Below are 22098 nucleotides of genomic sequence, written 5' to 3'. Positions count from 1 at the left end.
CTTCTGACTTGTAGGTTACAGTGGAGGAGCTCATGTAGGTTTTGTGGACGTTCCTCAGTAAGGCAGCCTGGGATAAGGGGTAAATCCTGGTAACCGAAAACAAAACTAGGAGGTACCAGGTGGAAGGGAATTTGGAGCAGAGACTAAAAACGAGTGAGTCTTTAGCCGCAGCTCGCATCTCGCTTGCAGGGAGGAGCCTCAGCTTGTTAACGCTGCCCTTTCACCACCTCTGCCCGGCATCACCACCTCTGCCCGGCATCACCACCTCTGCCCGGCATCACCACCTCTGCCTGGCACCACCTCTGCCTGGCACCACCTCTGCCCGGCATCACCACCTCTGCCCGGCATCACCACCTCTGCCCTTTCACCACCTCTGCCCGGCATCACCACCTCTGCCCTTTCACCACCTCTGCCCTTTCACCACCTCTGCCCGGCTCACCACCTCTGCCCTTTCACCACCTCTGCCCGGCACCACCACCTCTGCCCTTTCACCACCTCTGCTCGGCATCACCACCTCTGCCCTTTCACCACCTCTGCCCTTTCACCACCTCTGCCCTTTCACCACCTCTGCCCGGCATCACCACCTCTGCCCGGCATCACCACCTCTGCCCGGCACCACCACCTCTGCCCGGCATCACCACCTCTGCCCTTTCACCACCTCTGCCCTTTCACCACCTCTGCCCGGCATCACCACCTCTGCCCGGCATCACCACCTCTGCCCGGCATCACCACCTCTGCCCTTTCACCACCTCTGCCCTTTCACCACCTCTGCCTGGCATCACCACCTCTGCCCTTTCACCACCTCTGCCCGGCACCACCACCTCTGCCCGGCACCACCACCTCTGCCCGGCATCACCACCTCTGCCCGGCATCACCACCTCTGCCCGGCACCACCACCTCTGCCCTTTCACCACCTCTGCTCGGCATCACCACCTCTGCCCTTTCACCACCTCTGCCCTTTCACCACCTCTGCCCTTTCACCACCTCTGCCCGGCATCACCACCTCTGCCCGGCATCACCACCTCTGCCCGGCATCACCACCTCTGCCCTTTCACCACCTCTGCCCTTTCACCACCTCTGCCTGGCATCACCACCTCTGCCCTTTCACCACCTCTGCCCGGCACCACCACCTCTGCCCGGCACCACCACCTCTGCCCGGCATCACCACCTCTGCCCGGCATCACCACCTCTGCCCGGCACCACCACCTCTGCCCGGCATCACCACCTCTGCCCGGCACCACCACCTCTGCCCTTTCACCACCTCTGCTCGGCATCACCACCTCTGCCCTTTCACCACCTCTGCCCTTTCACCACCTCTGCCCTTTCACCACCTCTGCCCGGCATCACCACCTCTGCCCGGCATCACCACCTCTGCCCGGCACCACCACCTCTGCCCGGCATCACCACCTCTGCCCTTTCACCACCTCTGCCCTTTCACCACCTCTGCCCGGCATCACCACCTCTGCCCGGCATCACCACCTCTGCCCGGCATCACCACCTCTGCCCGGCATCACCACCTCTGCCCTTTCACCACCTCTGCCCTTTCACCACCTCTGCCTGGCATCACCACCTCTGCCCTTTCACCACCTCTGCCCGGCACCACCACCTCTGCCCGGCACCACCACCTCTGCCCGGCATCACCACCTCTGCCCGGCATCACCACCTCTGCCCGGCACCACCACCTCTGCCCGGCATCACCACCTCTGCCCGGCACCACCACCTCTGCCCTTTCACCACCTCTGCCCGGCATCACCACCTCTGCCCGGCACCACCACCTCTGCCCTTTCACCACCTCTGCCCTTTCACCACCTCTGCCCGGCATCACCACCTCTGCCCTTTCACCACCTCTGCCCTTTCACCACCTCTGCCCGGCATCACCACCTCTGCCCTTTCACCACCTCTGCCCTTTCACCACCTCTGCCTGGCATCACCACCTCTGCCCTTTCACCACCTCTGCCCGGCACCACCACCTCTGCCCTTTCACCACCTCTGCCCGGCATCACCACCTCTGCCCTTTCACCACCTCTGCCCGGCATCACCACCTCTGCCCGGCACCACCACCTCTGCCCTTTCACCACCTCTGCCCGGCATCACCACCTCTGCCCTTTCACCACCTCTGCCTGGCATCACCACCTCTGCCCGGCATCACCACCTCTGCCCGGCATCACCACCTCTGCCCTTTCACCACCTCTGCCCGGCATCACCACCTCTGCCCGGCACCACCACCTCTGCCCTTTCACCACCTCTGCCCGGCATCACCACCTCTGCCCTTTCACCACCTCTGCCCGGCATCACCACCTCTGCCCGGCACCACCACCTCTGCCCTTTCACCACCTCTGCCCAGCATCACCACCTCTGCCCGGCATCACCACCTCTGCCTGGCACCAATCCCATTTTCTGGACGAAACCTGAAGGCTCATGCATCATTCTGCAAAGATGACCTTCGTGGGGAGCGGCGACTGTTCTAATTACCTACTGCTGGCAACAAATGGTTACAAAGCCTGGTGGCTCAAACAACAGCCATTTTATTGTTTCATAATTTGTGGGTCAGGAATTCAGATCAGACCAGCTGGGTGACTCTTCTACTCTACATGACGTTAACTGGGTCACCTGATGTGGGGTCACCGGTGTCTGGACTGACTTGGGGTGCTCGAGATGGCTCCGCTCACACCTGGCGCCTTGGCCTCCCCAGCATGGTGGTCACCACTAGCGGAACTTCCTGTGTGGCAGCTCAGGGTTCTGGGTGAGTGTGGCAGCTTCCAGGTGGAAGCTGCAAGTTTCTCCTGGTTATCAGCCATAGGAGACTCAGATATCACATCTGCTGTGTCCTACTGCTCACGAGTGACTCAGTGGGGCCAGCCCAGATGCAAGGGGAAAGGACGGAGGACGCACACCAAGAAATGCGTGGTCACCTTTGGTGTACTGCAGTGACAGCCACCCTCCTCCAGTGACTCCCGTTTCACCTGGGCGGCCCAGGAGGGGAGGCTTTGCCTATGAAGACACGTGTCTAGCTCATTATTAGACTTCTAATCTGCACAGCTGAGTAAATTTCCTTTGTTTTAAATACACGTCAAAACAACTCCCATGTGTGCTTTTCTGAGAGAATCACAAACTTGGCTCAGGTGTGGTCGTTTCTGTCTTCGCCGCTCCTTCTGTGGCAGAACTGACTGCAACTTCAGGAAATTTAGATAGGAGAAGTTTATAGCGATTAACCCATAATTTCTTGCCTCATCCCCTATTTGACCAAGAGGGACATTTTTGTGGTCTTCATCGACAGCGAGCACAGTCTGTGGCCAGGGTTCTGAGATGATATTTGGGGCCTGGCCCTGGTAGGGGTCTATGCTTACAATCAGTCTCTTTGCAGGGAGGCAAAATTGGTAAGTTTAGGAGTGTTGAACACTCGTGAGCAAACACAGCAGGCGGAAGTGATAAGAAAATGGATAAAAACAAATATACATATGAATATAAGGAGGCTGAGGCAGGTGGACTGCCTGAGCTTAGGAGTTTGAGACTACCCAGGGCAACATGGAGAAACCCCATCTCTACTAAAAATACAAAACAATTAGCCAGCCATGGTGGTGCACACCTGTAATCCCAGCTACTTTGGAGGCTGGGGCAGGAGAATCGCTTGAGCCCTGGAGGCGGAGGTTGCAGTGAGCAGAGATCGCGCCACTGCACTCCAGCTTGGACTGGAGTGAGACTCCATCTATTAAAAAAAAAAAGGAAAGAAAAGAAAAGAATAAAAGAAAGAAACAAAAAGTAAGAGTCATTGTGTGGTTCTTGGCCCTTGGGCGCCCTTGTGAGCCAGAAGGGAGCTGTAAGAAGTATAAGATACGTTGCATTTTCAAGAAACACACATTTGTTTTCATACGAGGAAACAGTCCATTTCCAAGCACACCGCAGAACCATGACAGCTGGCAAGAGTGCACTGGAAATGCGGTCCCAGCTGGGAAGCGGGGCTGGTGCTCTGAATTCTAAGGCCCAGTGCTTATGGTAAATAGCGGGACCTTTTTCTCACCTGGAGAGTTTTTACAACATACAGGGTTGATTCTTTTTTAATTCAAGTGAAAAAAAAGGGATGGAAATGTTCCACAAACCATTTGTTTCATTTGGCTCCACGGTGCTGCCCATATACCTGATGACTGCGTGGCAGCACACAGGCAGACGCACGCCATGTGGACTGAGGAGGGACGGCCTGCTGTGGCGGAAGGGCTCAGCGCAGACCGGATGGGCCATTTATTCCCAGCAGAGCTGGCAAACTTGCAGATTTCTCTTTATAAACGTGGTGCCTCCTGGAAGGCAGACGCAGCATTGTGCAAACACCACTTTCTAGCTTGTTCACTATTTTATGAGTGTGCTTTCACAGCAGCCCTGGGGACTCGTCAGGAAGACATGTTATAGATGAGAAAATGAAGGCAGAGAAAGCGTTAGCCACAGACGCACACTCATAGAGTGGAACTTGTTTTCTGAGCCACATCCAGTGCCCTGCTGCCTGCACACTACCCCTATTTTGGGTTAGTGGGTAACAGTGACCCAGGGGCCTGGCTGACACAGGGGAGCAGTGTTTGGTGGCCCTCCCATGCCTGTGCAACCCATCTGTTTGCTGCACAGAATATGTTAAAGATGAATGTAGGCCACAAGGAGCAATCTGCCTGCACCTGAATCAGTTTTGCTTGCACGTTCTATTTTAATACTCTCCTGTTTCAAATAAAGTCTTTACACTTGGAACCATCATTGGTGCTTATCTGTGAAGTGTGATAGGTCTTGCATTCCAGCGAGGTGGCCAACTGGGATGACATGGGTGACTCCTTTCACTGAGAAGGCACAGAAGCCATGTAGCCCGTGGGTAATTCACTTCCAGGAGACAGGACTGGGGGTGTGTGGCTGAGTTTCTAATGCTTCCAGTGAAGACAGGACACGGTGTTTGGTCAGGGAAGAACCCATGCATAAATCCTATAGCCTCAAAGAGTTCTTCCCGTGAGACAGGACTAGAAACTCCCCAGTCTCCACCTTCGTGTCTGTCCTGGACCATGAGTGAGGAATCCAGACCTCAGGGCAGGCTAACTGTAGACATGGGCCCTGAGTTTACAGATACATGTGTGCAAGAGCCCTGCTGAGAAATTAAAATATAAATGGATCCAATAAAACACAAAGAAGGTCTCTAACGATGATGACAATTTCATAAGCTAGAGCTCATAGATTTCCAGCAGGAGAAAAAAAATAAATAAACCTAGATCTCCATGGAACCACCGAAGAAAATTATAAACGGAATGAGGGGGGTAAACATAAAAGGACTTCCAGCTGATCATCCCCCAAAGCAGATCTATTACTTCAGGTGGCTCCCCTCAGCCTGGAGGGCCCCCGATCACCTCCTCAACAGGATGTCTCCTGATCTCCGCACAGGCATCGAGTCCCTAGGGGAGGCTTCCCTGGCTCCTGCTTTGGGTCTTGCTTCCCTGCCCCATGCTTTCATAGAACTTACTATTCATGACAGTTACTGAGTGAACGTTCATTCCCCACTAGACCATAAGCCCCGAGGGAGCAGAGGTTGCTTCTTGCTCACCTTTTGTCAACACTTAACATAGCACCTTGCACACGGATGACATGAATGAAGGGTTTATCCAGGAAATAACCAAATAATAAGAATCAGTACCTTTTCCCACAGAAATTCAAGCAGCTGGTAACATGAGTACAGCAATAGTATCCTCTGCAGACGCTGGCCTCCGCCAGCTGTTAGCATCCCAGTGCTGCCTGCTGAGATGGAAACTGGCTGCTCTGGCTTGGCCTCTGTGTTGCTGCACTTGGCTTGGGCACTTGTTTCTAACACGCAGCTCTTTCTAAGCAGACTGCTTGCTTAGCAGAATTTCCGAACTTCCAAAAACCATTTGCTTCTTCCGCAGGGAAGCAGCCCTCGCCAGGCTGATGCTGGGCTCACTGCTGGCCCTTCTGGCCTCTCCCTGGGGCGCCTCCCTGCTTTCAGACTGGATGCTAGCAAGCAAGGGTGTGCATCTCCTAGTTCCACTCCTTCAGGGGCCATCAATTTGTTTTTATTTTCCTCTGCAAGAGTTCCCAACCTGAACTAACCCCACCTGTGTGATGATACAGTGAGACAAAGGAAGTCAGGCCTCAGAATGTCTTCTACAGTCAAGTGAAATGAAGGTGGGTGGTTGCAGTGGACATACTGGAAGGCGCCATGTGCTCTGAATGTCCTCAGATCCTTGGTGACACCGGGACACACCTTGCGGGGCAATGGTGGCAGATCATAAACTTCCACAGATCTCCTCTCTTAAAAGGAAAAGGGTCCACTTCAAGAGAGGGGCTTCAATGAAGCTGAGTGTTTCCTCATAGCCCAGAGGCATGTCTGCGAGTCAAACTGCTATGAACTGTGTGCGTGTGTACCACCCCACCCCCCAAGGTCATAACTGAAGCCCTAATTCCAGTGAGATGGTATTAGTGGGTGGAGCCATTGGGAGGTAACTGGGTTTGGATGAGGTCACGAGGCCAGAACTCCCAGGATGGGACGGATGCCCTTCTAAGAACAGAAGACATGAGAGTTCTCTCTCTGTAAACCAACGAGGACACAGGGAGAAGGTGGGGCCATGTGCAGCCTGGAAGAGAGCCCTCCCCAGAATCTGACCATGCTGGCACCCTGATCCCAGAAGTCCAGCCTATAGTGCTGTGAGAACAGATGGTCGCTGTTTAAACCACCTAGTCCGTGGTAGCTTGTGACAGCCACCCAGGCTGCTGTTTAAACCACCTAGGCCACGGGAGCCTGTGACAGCCCCCCAGGCTGACTAACATGCTGCTCAGTCTGTTCCCAACCTTTCACAATACTCCCTTGCATGTATCTAATTGCTAGGAAAAAGTCCATCCATTTCTCACGCTTCTTATCTTAAATGAGAAAGGGCACATCTCTTTGCAAAGCAGGTTCCAGCTTTCTGGGCCTTCTTAACTGGGATTGTTCTCTGACATGTATCACGGCATCGCCTGCTCCATCTGGTTCCTTGAAAGCTGCTATTTCAGGGCTATCCTGAAGTTTCCGAACGAAATTGACAAATGCCTCCCTCTTCCCACAGATGCCTGTGCCGCACTTCAGGAAATCCGTCCCAAAAAAGTGTCTGGCTCTAAGAGGATGTTCCCATAATGTTGTTTTTTCTTTCTCTACTGAGAAGGAACTTGACTCTGAAGCGTGACTTGACGGCAGATGTACCCAAAACAGATTCCCCTGATTCTGCTGCATGCATTGCCCTGTGTCAGCTCTGGGGAAACAGGTTTTGAGCCATCGAGAAAGTGCTGCCATTTGCCCTGCCTGTGTGTTCATATGCTCCTTCACTGTTTAGCTCCCTGGGTTCCCTGATTGGGACCAAGATGCAAAATCACAAGTATGTCTATGTCGACTTCTTTACTTAGAACTTCTAATGAAGTGCTGACTGTCAGGTGCTAGCTAACAAGAATCTGCTTGTCTGGAATGAATTCCAAAGCAAAGATAGGAAATTCCTTCTTACTGAACTCAAAAGAAAAAGATTCAAAAGACTACGTGAGTGTCCCTGTCTTAGCCCATTTTGTGGCACAGAACACCTGAGACCGGATAGTTTATCAAGAAAATGGGTTTATTTGGCTCATAACTACATAGGCTGGAAAATTCAAAACTGAGCATCAGCTGGGCACAGTGGTTCACTCCTGTAATCCCAGCACTCTGGGAGGCTGAGGTGGGTGAATCACCTGAGGTTGAGACCAGCCTGGACAACATGGTGAAAGCCCAACTCTACTAAAAATACAAAAATTAGCCGGCAGTGTTGGCGTGCATCTGTAGTCCTAGCTACTCAGGAGGCTGAGGCAGGGGAATCACTGGAACCCAGGAGGTGGATGTTGCAGTGAGCTGAGATCTCACCACTGTACTCCAGCCCAGGTGACAGAGTGAGACTGTCTCAAAAAAAAAAAAAAGAAGACTGAGTATCTACATATGGTGAGGCCCTCAGGCTGCTTCAACTCACTGCAGAAAGTGGAAGGAGAACCTTGCAAGACGCATGCATGCCCAACGACCACACAGTCACAGAGGAAGTGGGGTGTGCCAGGCTCTTTCTAATAGCCAGCTATTGAAGGAGCTAATAGAGAGAGCTTCCTGGCATCCAAAGGAGGGAATTCATCTACTCATAATGGATCTGCCCCCTTGACCCAAGCACCTCCCACCAGGCCCCATCTCCCAATGTTGCCATACTGGGGATCAAATTTTAACATGAGGGCTGGGCACAGTGGCTCACGATTGTAATTCCAGCACTTTGGGAGGCCGAGGAGGGCACATTATGAGGTCAAGAGATCGAGACCATCCTGGTCAACATGGCGAATCCCTGTCTCTACTAAAAATACAAAAATTAGCTAGGCGTGGTGGCGAGTGCCTGTAATCCCAGCTACTCGGGAGGCTGAGGCAGGAGAATCACTTGAACCTGGGAGATGGAGGTTGCAGTGAGCCAAGATCATGGCCACTGCATTCCAGCCTGGCGACAGAGTGAGACTCCGTCTCAAAAAAAAAAAAAATTAACATGAGGTTTGGAGGTGACAAACCCCTGAGCCATAGCCGTCCCCTAGCCCCCTAGAGCAGTGACTGGGGAATCACTGATGTGTATAAGCAGTGTTGCCTACCATAATGTGTATAAGTAGCTACCTACAGCGGTGGTATGAGGCTCCTCCTAGCCCAGCCTCCTCTCTCAGCCCAGGGTTAGCCTGGGTGCAGACCTGCAGTTGGTGAGGTGAAGGGGCAGCAGGATCATCTGCTGGTCCAGAGAGATGGTTTGCCGGAGGGCTCAAGGCTGAGAGCTCTCCGCACACACCGAGGCGGTCTCCCTGTCACGTCCCTCTATCCCTCTCCATTGCCCTCTCTCTTTTCTCTGGAGCCCTGTGCTGGTTTTCCTTGCTGAGCTCTTTCAATGCGAGCCACAGCCACAGAAACAGATGGCACCAATGCAGCCATCAGCATCCCACCTCATCCTGCCTGGCAGCATGGGCTTCGTCTGACAGTCAGGAAACCAGCTATTTGGTCTGCTCATCTTGAGCTGTGGGTAAATGAGCTGCGTTCCCGCTCAGGTTACCTACGCCCAGCTGGGTGGATGCAGATGCTTCCTGTTGAAATAATTATGAAAAAAGTAATCAACAAGGGTGTTTTACCTGGAATGCGGCAAGATCCTCAAGGACAGTTTGGCTTCCTCATTCTAATGGGGGCTTACCTCACCACCGGGAGAGAGAGCAGTGTGCCACCATGTCATTCATCTGGCTGCAGAAGGATTGCAGGAGGCACGGCTTGGTAACTTTAATTTCTCTAACAGTTCCTTCCCAAAGTGCTTCTCAAGCATTTTTGCTCACGTAACAGCATTTTTCCAGGGTCGGACTGACGGGTGTCAAACTCACTGCTTCACTGTAGTGTGACTTCATACAGGTTTCTTTCCTTCTCTGTGCTTCGGCTTCCTCATCGGTAAGCTGAAGATAATGAGTCACTGTGTCATGGAGTCCTTGAGAGTACTAAGGTGTTAATATACACCAGTCTTTAGAACAGTACCTAGGACACAGTAGGGAGTGTTCTGGTGATCTCCTGCTCTGTGGCTAAGTATCCCGGTGGCTTAGGACAACCACCACTGGGTGCTTATGAATTCCGGGGTCAGGAATTTAGGCAGCACTCAGCACTCTTTGGCCCCTCAGTACTCAGTTGGAGGATGGGCTGGTCTGGAGGTCCAGTGCAACTTCTCTCAGATATCTGGTGCCTGGGCTGAGATAACTCAGAGACTAACCCTGCTGACCAGAGCACTTACAAGCGGCCTTTCCACGTGACCTGGGCTTCCCCACCACATGGAGGTCTCAGGGAGGAAGACTTCTTACACTGCAGCTCAGGACTCCAAGAATGAGCGTCCTAGTCAGTGAGGCAGAAGCAGCAAGGCTGTGCTGATTCCTGGCTTCAGAGGTCACACAGAGCACTCTTCCTGCACTCCACTGTGATCAGCAAGGCACTAAGTGCGTCCCAACGCTAAGCAAAGCATTAAGCCAAGAGGTGGATGAAATTCTACGCCTTGATGGAGCAGGGCGAGGCCATGTTGCAGAAGAGCGTGTGTGCTAGGAAATGCTGTGGCCATCTTTGGGAGGTAAAATTTGTTGTAGTGAGCAACTGTCATTTTAACTAACCTGTGCCTCGTCATCTGTGTGAGCAGCAGAAGATTAACAGTAGCCTGACTTACAGTACTGTTGCCAGGACGGGCATGTGCAGATTCAGTAGAGCAAACCAGGTTGCTCGAAATCATGCACCCAGATCAAAGTGTGTGTGGAAGCTGTTGCATTCTGGAATCCATTGATTTTCCTCCCAAATTACCCTTGAATAAAGTGTGGGTGTTTGCGTATAGTCTACATGATTCTCTTTGCTTTCTTGGCGGAGAAAGTCTGCTTCTTACATCTCGAAATACATGAAGCGGCAAGCTAGTTATGGCTCAGTTTTCTCTTTTTGATGATATGCTTGTTTTTCTTTTCTTTTCTTTTTTTTTGAGACGGGGTTTCGCTCTTGTTGCCCATGCTGGAGTGCAATGGCGTGATCTCAGCTCACTGCAACCTCCACCTCCCGGGTTCAGGCAATTCTTCTGCCTCAGCCTCCTGAATAGCTGAGATTACAGGCATGCGCCACCGTGCCCAGCTAATTTTTTGTATTTTTAGTAGAAACGGGGTTTCACCATGTTGACCAGGATGGTCTCGATCTCCTGACCTCGTGATCCACCCGTCTCGGCCTCCCAAAGTGCTGGGATTACAGGCTTGGGCCACCACGCCCAGCCAATGTGCTTGTTTTTCTATTGAGAAATCTGGGGCCGAGTTGTGGGGCAAGAGGGAGAAGTGAGCATCATATAAGTAGGTTGGAATCACATATTTAAAGGCTTTTTCCACAAAGCTGTATTTCTTCCTAGAGTATCTCTGAAGCTGTTCTGTATGACACTCATGGTGACTATGCGGCACCGCGCATTTGTCAAACCCACAGAACTTTACAACACAAAGACTGAACCTTATTGCATTGAAATTAAAAAGCCGATTAGGAGGTTGGGGATGCCAGGAGGGAACGCAGATTGCGGTGGATGAATCTAACTCTACTACAGACTTACGAAAGCACCTCCCCGAAGGAGGTAAGGAGTGGTGACTGAAGTAACTGGAGGCGAGTGGAGGCTGTAGGACTGACAACTGCCTATCAGCACTGCACTGCGGCTGATAGTGACTTTGCATGAGGACACACGTTGACGATTCTGACACTGTACATTTATACTAAAAATGAACGATTGCGTAAGCGGATAGTGAACGGCGGGAGCCAGGTTGTCATTGTTGGAATAAAAGGCTACAGAGAAATAAGGGAAGAAGGCTGAGGTGACTGTGACAATGAGTCCAAGTTGGGGGTATCAGTATGAACTAAGGTTTAGCTTAATACAGATACAGGTGGAGATATATATATATATATGTACACAAATAAGTATACATAGAGAAATAGCTCTACATATTTAAACAAGAAGAAATACTCTACATATAGAAGTATCTCTACAGATTTAAACAAGAAGAAATACTCTACATATAGAAATATCTCTACAGATTTAAACAAGAAGAAATACTCTATATATAGTACTAATTAGGTCAGTGCAAAAGTAATTGCAGTTTTTGCCGTTAAAATGCAACAAACCTCATTGTGATGGCACGAGGGTACACACATTAGCGATGGCATGAGAATATACACATGAGCGATGGCACGAGGACACACACATGAGTGATGGCACAAGGACACACACATTAGTGATGGCACGAGGACAGACACATGAGTGATGGCACGAGGATACACACATGAGCGATGGCACAAGGACACACACATGAGCGATGGCACGAGGACACACACATGAGCGATGGCACAAGGACACACACATGAGTGATGGCACAAGGACACACACATGAGTGATGGCATGAGGACACACACATGAGTGATGGCACGAGTATACACACATGAGTGATGGCACGAGGACACACACAGTGATGGCACGAGGATACACACGAGTGATGGCACGAGGGTACACACATGAGTGATGGCACGAGGGCACACACATGAGTGATGGCACGAGGATACACACAAGTGATGGCACGAGGGTACACACATGAGTGATGGCACGAGGGTACACACAGTGATGGCACAAGGATACACACATGAGTGATGGCATGAGGGCACACACATTAGTGATGGCATGAGGATAGACACATGAGTGATGGCACGAGGGTACACACATTAGCGATGGCACGAGGATACACACGGGTGATGGCACGAGGGTACACACATGAGTGATGGCACGAGGGTACACACAGTGATGGCATGAGGACACACACAGTGATGGCACGAGGGCGCACACACATGAGTGATGGCACAAGGGTACACACATGAGTGATGGCATGAGGGTACACACAGTGATGGCACGAGGATACACACAAGAGTGATGGCACAAGGGTACACACGTGAGTGATGGCATGAGGACACACACAGTGATGGCACGAGGGCACACACATGAGTGATGACACGAGGGCACACACATGAGTGATGGCACGAGGGTACACACATGAGTGATGGCATGAGGGTACACACAGTGATGGCACGAGGATACACACAAGAGTGATGGCATGAGGGTAAACACATTAGTGAAGGCACGAGGACACACACATTTGTTTCCTAGCTTTGTCACGGAGAAAGCCTCAAATCAAAGACACCCCAGAAGCAACAAGCACACCCAGCACCCAGATCTTGGTTTCTAACACCATTCTCTAATGAAGGAAACAGGTTATGTAGGAAAACAGCTGATCGTAGGGCGTGGACAGGAGACAACACGGGATAAACCTGAAGCAGTGTCTTGCAGTGCAAACGAGTGAGGGCGTGCTTCAAAAACAAAAAGGATTCAAGTGGACACAGAAGCCAATCTGAGCTCCCAGGGCCAATGCAGCAAGTAAGTCACATAGTTTTGGATTAGAAACCAAAGTGTAACATGAATATCCACGGGTCCACACCGACATACGTAAATCATTGGACAAACCAGTTAACGGAGGAGAACAGACGAATCTCCCACACAGACAAACTCCAAAAAATTCACCTAAGTGCTCTGCCCGTAAGGAGGGAAAACAGCAGAAGCAACTACACTGAAGAGTTTAACCTGTTTCTCTCCTGTCCTGTTTTCCAGACATTATTCTCTATAGAGGTAAGATTAGATTTTAAAATCTGCCTTTTTGTAATCAACACCGTGTGCACTTTCCACCCTAACCTTCGAGTGTGGGCTGTAAGGTGACTTCCTATGACAGAGGACAGCACGGGAACGGGGAAAGGGCGACTCTACAGTGGAGGCCCTGACAATCCCTTTCTCTCCAGGTGCAAGCTTGATGTCCACAGCGACAAGTCACACCCACAGCAGGTGCCCTGATGTGACCCCAAATCTATAACCTCAGTCTAAGCACAGTAAAGACATCAGACCAATCCCAACAGTGGGGCCTCCCAAATGTATCTGACCAGTGCTCTGCAGAACTGTCAAGGCCATTGAAAACAAGGAAACTTATGTGAGAAAAAGTCACAGCCAAGAGGAACTTAGAGAGACACAACTACTGAATGCCACATGCTTTCTTGGCTGGGACCCCGGAACAGAAAAAGGACATTAGATAAATCCTGAAGAAATCTGTTATGGACTAGAGGCTTTTTTGTGTTTTGTTTTTGTTTTTTTGTTTAATTACAGAGCCTAGATAGTCCGTGGAGTGTACTTTTTGATAATGTGTTAACAGTGGCTGATTAAGTGTGACAAATGTGTCGTCGCACTGTAAGATGTCAGGGAAAGGAGGAAGCAGGCAAGGGACACGTGGGGACTCTGTCTACTGTCTTTGTAATATTTTTGTCAACCTAAAACTATTCCAAAATAAAAAGCTGACTTTAAACACGTCAGGTGGGGCATGGGACAAGGTGAGAGACCAGGCGCTGTGACCATTCAGACCCTGCTGCACACCCCATGCTCACCCTTGACTGCCTGGTGGCGAGGCGGGCAGGGCACGGTTTGGGATAGGCCACGTGGCTCAAGTCTAGAGCTAATGTTAACTGGTTTACATCCTATTACTATTTTATCTGAGCATCTGATTTTATTTTTCTCCTCAAAATAGGGTTATAATATCTATCTTGCTGGTTGTGACAAATGTTGACACTGACTTATAGCTTTATGTCAAGCACACACGGACAACGCTTCACGTGCCTCAGTTTGCTATTTCCACTCCACAGCATCATCTGGTCAATGGTGTTTTCCTCAGCAATGGTTTTTGAAAAATTCCAAACATACAGAAAAGTTGAAAGAAATAGTCAAAAATAGTTTGCCATTAGCATTTTGCCATATTTATGTATCTGTCCATCTGACCAATTGTCCATCCATCCATCCATCCATCCATCCATCCATCCATCCATCATCTTTTTCAAAAATGCATTTCAATATGAGTTCTCTTAAACATGTCTGCAAGTGAAACCGTTCATGCTACTCTAAAAATAAGGAATTAAAGTTCAGGAAGGTGAACTTTATCCAAGATCACATAGCTGGTGAGTAACAGCTTCCAACTCTCGGACTGTAGTAAGTGCTTATGAATAGAAACGACCGTCATCAATATCATTCTCTAAGCAAAACGCCTGGGAACAAATGAGGAAGTTTAAGATTTTAAGAAATAGGAGAGAAAGGGCAGATCGTTCTTTTTAAACACGCGTTGGAGACAAAGAGCAATTCTCAGCAACCAAAATGAATGGCCAGTGTGGAGACACCAGCTGTGTGCATGCAGGTTGGCAGGCAGCTGCCCATGTGCCCTCTGTGTGCGCCCATTCCCTGACGTGTGGGTGGTGGTTGTTTTGTGCCTGTGAAACGCTGTTGGGTTGCTAGCTGGTGCCTCTAGAGGATGTGCGGGCACATCCTGCACTACCCGCAGACGCACCCCTAGGACTCCTGTGCTTTGTGCACACTGAGCTTCCACAAGTTTGCTGTATTATGGGTGACATATTAGTCCTCTTGTTCTCATCTGAAATCTCCTTCCAGTCAATTTCATAAAAAAGCAATTACATATGTGGGAAGTAAAAAATTCCTCTTTAAAGTTTCTTTCTTGTTAAAGAATAAATCCTAAGTGTGCTAATAACTCTTTCTTAAGCCCTATCTTATGTGGCTGTTAGATACGCCATGCTTACAGGCACGAAGTATATTCTGTCCTTGGACTTTAACCAAAATATCTGTGCTAGATGGGTTCACAGGCATGTCCCAAATCTCCATTGCTTTTACCTGTTTATTTGTTAGCCAACTGGGTTTTAGTTTACATTGTAAGGTGTGGCCCCCGCCAATGGAGATCAGATACAGCAGTAAGGACAACCCCAAATGCGTACGGGATAAAATGTGTCTGTTTTCCTTTGTTCATTGTACTCTCGTGGCAAGTTGGCTAGTGAGAATACCTTTCCTGCAGTCCAGGAAGTAAAAATTGCATTGCTAAAAAGTCCTTTGTCTCAGTGCTAATTTTTCTTTGCAGCACCAAGCATCTATTTCCAACACACAGTAAAACAAAACACGTTTGTTTACAAGGTATTCCTACACTGGGGCCACTAGACAACCAGGAAATCTAATGTTTTAATTATTTCATGAAAAGCCCCTCCCTTCTTCTCTCCCTCCCCTCCCTCCTTCCTTCCTTCCCTCCTCTCTCTCCTTCCTTCCTTCCCTCCTCTCTCTCCTTCCTTCCCTCCTTCCTTCTTTTCCTTCCTTCCTTCTTTCCTTCTTCTTCCTTCCTTCCTTCTTCCTTTCCTTTCTCTCCCTCTCTTTCTTTCTTTGAGTCTCACTGTTGCCCAGGCTGCAGTGCAGTGACATGATCTCAGATCACTGAAACCTCTGCCACCTGGATTCTCCTGCCTGAGCCTCCTGAGTAGCTGGGATTACAGGTGTTCCCCATCATGGCCAACTAATTTTTCTATTTTCAGTAGAGATTGGGTTTCACCATGTGGGCCAGGCTGGTCTCGAACTCCTGACCTCAAGTGATCCACCTGCCTGGGCCTCCCAAAGTGCTGGGATTACAGGTGTAAGTCTCTTCACCTGGCTAGAAAAGCTTATTTCTTAGGAAACCAGAATAAAGATTTAAGCACAAAACTGAAAAAATATGTGGTGTTATGAAAAGTTGGGGGTAATCTAAATGTTTTAACATTTATTTGTGAGTTAAATAATTATGTTGTGTCCATATGGTGAGATATATGGTAATCACAGTCAATTATGCTTATGAGGCAGTGCTAATTACATGGAAAATGCTCATGGTATTGATTACAAGATGGCAGACTTTAAAATAGAACCTTACCTATATAAAGAATAATGTCTAGAAAACAGGACCGGAGAGAAACAGGCTAAAATCTTCAGTGTAGTTGCTTCTGCAGCTTTCCCTGTTTTCTCAGAGTTTATCACAGTGTCCAAAATTTCAGTTATGTTAATGTTAAACAACAACGAGCAAACCATATTGCTACTGCAGGGTGCCGTCTGTCCTGGTCAACATCACGCCGACAACTCTGTTTGCTTTTCCAAGTGTGAGCAGCCAGCGTGTGGCAGAGTCCCCGTCACGCAGACTAGAGAGCTGACCGGCAGGAACGCCAGGCTGTCTCCCAGCGCTGGAGACGCTGAGACGCCTTTTAGAATTCTGAGCCACTGCTGTCAGAGTGTGCGGGGAGCATGCCTTGACCCTACTGACCTCGCTGGGCTCCGATCTGCAGCAGCCAGGACTGCTGCCTCTGCCGGCGGATCAACCTTCATCGTCACTCACCTACGAGGCCCCCAGTAGCACTGGAGCCGGTGGGCACGTGCACCTGTGTCATGCCTCTGTTGAGAGGCGCTTCCCTCGTTGGCCATCTGACAACCGTCCCCCACGCCTGTCACGTTCTCCCTGCCCACGTCTTACCTCACCCGGGGGCACTCCATGCCCTCTGTGTGCTTCTCCCCCATCTCCACATTTCAGGCTGCACACAGTGCTTTGTATTATAATAATGTGTGCGGCCTTCGTGGGTCTTGCGGTAGGGACGGCACCTCCTCAGCTCTGCTTCTGGGCTCCCACATCTGTCACCCGCTGCTGCTATCAGCTGCACCCACCACGCTGGCAGGGAGGCCCGGCGGGCTGCCTTCCAGTCCAGGTTGCCAACATCTCAGCACAAGTCCTGTGTGCCTGGTCTCTGACCTTCGGCACCCCTGGGCTGCCCTTGTGTTTATTTCTTAAACAGTGCAGTGCGCTTGCTCTGAGCCTGGACTCAGAAACCATCACACGCCCAGGCTGACTTGTGCACAGCCTTCGAATTAAAGCCAGAGCCTCTGCTTCTGCATGGAGTACGCATTCACCTTGACAATGGCCGTTCCCTTTTCTGATTGTTTGTAGTAGCAATCACATTCACGGATAGTCACCCAGTGCCACATTTAAAAACATGCACATTCTAGGCCTGGTGCGGTGGCTCATGTAATCCCAGCCCTTTGGGAGGTCAAAGTGGAGGTGGATTTCTTGAGTCCAGGAGTTTGAGACCAGCGTTGGAAACATGGTGAAACCCCGTTTCTATTTAAACATACAAAAAATCCACTGGGCATGGGGGAGCACACCTGTAGTCCCAGCTGCTCAGGAAGGGGCTGAGGTGGGAGGACCACTTGGGCTCAGGAGGTGGAGGATGCAGTGAGTCCTGATGGTGCCACTGTGCCATCTTGCTGCATCTATACGTGCACCTTTACCTTGGCATCTATGCTGCATGTGGCTCCATGTGGGACCCTGTGGGAGCTGTACCAAGACCATATTGCTGTTCTTAATATATACACAAGCTTGTCAGTTATCGTCTCTTCTTGTAAAAATCTGATTTTGCACCTGTGGCATCCGTCTTGGGTTTTCTGCCCTCTCAGCCCTGCACTGTCACTGTGGTACCCGGCTTTGGGAAGAGTTGACGGTGCAGCTTTGTGCTGGCTGCTTTTCCTCTGTGAGCGAGAGGTGAGCAATGCCTACTTTGCTTGGGTGACTGATTCACCTCCACTTTTTAGGACGGTGTGAGGCTGAGTGATGCCATGTCTGGAAGGAACACTCTCTCAGACACCGGATAATTGGATGTTAGTCCCAGCTTGGCCATTAACTAGCTGTGGCCTCGGTCAAAGCATTTAACCCCTCCAGGTCACCGCAGTTTCTAAGATGCTTCTAGGATAGTCCTGGATTTCTTCCAAGAAGTCTCAACTAGGCAAAGGAGTCTACAGGTAGTCGAGGCATGTTCTCGGGCTGGGGAGCTTCAAAAGGAGCTGGGGTGTTCTACACCAGCCAACCTAGGTGGGAGCAGCCCACTGCCTCCGCCCTGCTCTGGTGCCTGTGGCTCTTGGTGATGACTGCTGTTGCTACACCTTTGCTGCTGGACCTTCGATCAGTGGTCCAGCCACTGGGAAGCGTCTGATCTGCAGCAGGAGCAGGAGCAGGAGCAGGAGCAGGAGCAGGAGCAGGAGCAGGAGCAGGAGCAGGAGCAGGAGCAGGAGCAGGAGCAGGAGCAGGAGCAGGAGCAGGAGCAGGAGCAGGAGCAGGAGCAGGAGCAGGAGCAGGAGCAGGAGCAGGAGCAGGAGCAGGAGCAGGAGCAGGAGCAGGAGCAGGAGCAGGAGCAGGAGCAGGAGCAGGAGCAGGAGCAGGAGCAGGAGCAGGAGCAGGAGCAGGAGCAGGAGCAGGAGCAGGAGCAGGAGCAGGAGCAGGAGCAGGAGCAGGAGCAGGAGCAGGAGCAGGAGCAGGAGCAGGAGCAGGAGCAGGAGCAGGAGCAGGAGCAGGAGCAGGAGCAGGAGCAGGAGCAGGAGCAGGAGCAGGAGCAGGAGCAGGTCCCAGACACTGGGAAGCGTCTGCTCTGCTCTTTGCCTATTCTGTTTCTGGCATCACCTGCCCTCTTCTTTCCTTGATTCAAAATACACAACTTTAGTGACTCGATCGGTATCACATCTACGAATATCAGCATTTGAGAAGGCTCTTCTCTGTGGCGGAAGTCTGGAGAGGCCACATTTTCCAGGTTAGCGAGAGGCTTCACAAAGAAGATCCCATGGCCAGGTGGGACCTCTGAGGGCGGATGTCTCTGAATGAGAGGGTTGTCTTTACTGGCCTATTCTTCCTGTCTCTCCAGTGGCACTGCTTTTCACAGGGAAGAGGCTGTTAGAGTGGAGGGAGGAAATGGGGAAGGGACTTGAGGGAAATATTGCTCTGAAGAGAAGGAATCGTAAATCACCACGTGGCTGGTGATTACTGTGGGAGACACACGACTGAGTGGTGTGCTGCTTGTTCTTCGTTCACTCGCCTGTTCACTATGTACCTGGCATCTACGCTGCACGGAGCTCCACGTGGGATCCTGTTGGAGCTGTACCAAGATCCCTCTTTGCAGCCAATGTCCCCTCCTCAGCTGCTGGGAGGGCGGCTGCTGAGGCTGCAGCAACCTCCTTCCCTGGTCCCTGCCTGTGGTTATAGGGAACTGCCTTGGGGGATATCCTGCAGGGAAAGGGCCACATGATGACTTCCTATGTGCAGGGGAAAATTCTCAGGAGCCCCCTGGATGGTCAGCCCCAGTTGCAACTTGTGATTTCCTACTGCATCCCAGGCAGAACCCAGGTTTGCTTATATGACCAATATAGATTTTGTCTTATAACGATTACATATGAGTTAAAAAGAAATTATTTAGGTGGAATGGAATATTATGCAGCTGTCAAAAACAATGAGTTCATGTCCTTTGTAGGGACATGGATGAACCTGGAAACCATCATTCTCCGCAAACTGACACTAGAACAGAAAATCAACCACCGCATGTTCTCACTCATAGGCGGATGTTGAACAATGAGAACACATAGACACAGGGAGGGGAGCATCACACACTGGGGTCTGTTGCGGGGAAATAGGGGAGGGACAGCAGGGGTGGGGAGTTGGGGAGAGATACCACGGGGAGAAATGCCAGACGTAGGTGATGGGGAGGAAGCCAGCAAATTGCACTGTCACATGTGTACCTATGTGACAGTCTTGCATGTTCTTCACATGTACCCCAAAACCTAAAATACAATTAAGAAAAAAAGAAAGTATTTAGGTGGATAGTGATGGTAAGAGAGTCGGTCCTTGGTAAGGTCTTTAATGAAAGGCAGCCCTTGAATCACTCCTTTTCTAACCAAGAACAGTCTGTAAAATTGAGCTGCAGACATAGATAAGCTGGGAGCTGGAACGGGTGAATGCCAGCAGCTGTGCCAATAGGAAAATGCTACCTGGTGGTCAGGCAGGTTCGGCAGCACTCAATCTTCTGTTTTCCTTGTCAACCATGTGCACAGTAAGGAGCAGGCAACTTGGCACCAGCCAGGTAGAGACCCTATCTGCACAGTAAAAGATTAGAAGAGGTCTTTAATCCATCTGGAGTTAATTTTAGTGTAAGGTGTCGTGGATTAAAGACTTAAACATAAGACCTAACACCATAAAAATCCTAGAAGAAAATCTAGGCAAAACCATTCAGGACATAGGAGGAGGCAACGACTTCATGACCAAAACACCAAAAGCATTGGCAACAAAAGCCAAAATAGACAAATGGGACCTAATCAAACTCCACAGCTTCTGCACGGCAAAAGAAACAGTCATTAGAGTGAATTGGCAACCAACAGAATGGGGAAAAATTTTTGCAGTTTACCCATCTGACAAAGGGCTGATATCCAGAATTTACAAAGAACTCAAACAGATTTACAGGAAAAAAACAAACAAGCCCATTCAAAAGTGGGCAAAGGATATGAACAGACACTTTACAAAAGAAGACATACATGAGGCCAACAAACATGAAAAAAGGCTCATCATCACTGGTCATTAGAGAAATGCAAATCAAAACCACATTGAGATACCATCTCACACCAGTTAGAATGGCGATCATTAAAAAATCTGGAGACAACAGATGCTGGAGAGGATGTGGAGAAATAGTGCTGGTGTTTACATGCAGATATCAGAAGTATTTACATTAAAAAATCAAAACTGCCCCCATACACTGATAAACGCAGAGGAAGATGGGGTCCCTTGGAGGGGTGGCTTTGAGGAAGGGGTGTGGAGGAGAGGTTAATTTTCCATGCTTTCCTTCTCCATTCTCTTCTTTTCTCCTTCTATTTTCCATGGGAGCACACTTCGTGTGTGATTGGAAAGGACAATGAATGATAAATCCAGGTGTGTGTCTATGTGCTCTGCTGATAATGAAGGGAAATGCACAAAATGTGGCGGATGCAGGTGACCTGGGAGGGCAGGAGTGAAAAGGTGAGAGTGGCTGGTGTGGGTGTCACGTGCTGTGTCCACACCCCAACAACCCTGAACCACGGCCTCCCCTAGGTGCTGGGGTTCCTAACCAAGAGCCTGCTCCATCAGGACAGGCTGACTTCAGCAGGTGCCAGCCGAGGGGTCTGCCCAGCAACCTCAGAGGGTCATTCACACCCAGACTGCCAGCTTCGCCCCCAGAGTTTCTAAGCCAGCAGGTCTTAGGAGCGAGCAGTCCAGAGTTGGCAATCCTAAAACGTTCCCAGATGATGCCAATACTGCTGGTTGAGGGAATCACCCCTGAAGAAGTGGAAAAAAAGATGGAAGAATTGAATGCTGTCATTCCTTCCTTCCAGGGTGATCCATTGGAATCAAAAGGGGGCCAACTGAGAGGGGTTCAGGGTCTCTGGAACATTCCCCCTGTGAACATTACCGGTTAACATTGATCTGTGTTTATTTCTCAGCTTCCCCTTTGCCCACGCCCGTGCTGGCTGCTGGGACTCTGCTAGGCACGGATAAACCAGGAGGGGCACATCTGGGGGGGTCACAGAGACCACCGTGGGCCTTTGGGCTGGGTGATGTTGGGGAGGAAGGCAGGTGCCAGCATGGTGGGCAGTGGCGGGCCTGCAGCCAGCAGGGGCTCAGATCCTACGTCTGTACTCAGGACAGTAACATGTGTCCCAATGATTGGGTCAGGACATTCTGGGTCCTGAGGCGAATTCCAACCAGCAGGACAGTTTCCAGGCGTGCCCCCTTACCAGGTGCTTAGCATGGCAGTCAGCCTGCTGCAGCCTGCCA

The 22098-nt window shown here is 50.4% G+C and overlaps 1 protein-coding gene across 7 annotated transcripts in view; it reads right to left on the bottom strand.

Moving 5' to 3' along the window:
* Positions 1-22098, bottom strand: part of SYNDIG1 (synapse differentiation inducing 1) — a 193798-nt gene that overhangs the window by 15348 nt on the left and 156352 nt on the right. The gene's annotated exons all lie outside the window — the stretch shown is intronic.

This window comes from Callithrix jacchus, chromosome 5 (assembly GCF_049354715.1).
Source record: "Callithrix jacchus isolate 240 chromosome 5, calJac240_pri, whole genome shotgun sequence".
Taxonomy (NCBI): Eukaryota; Metazoa; Chordata; class Mammalia; order Primates; family Cebidae; genus Callithrix; species Callithrix jacchus.
This window is presented reverse-complemented; position numbering and strand designations above follow the sequence as displayed.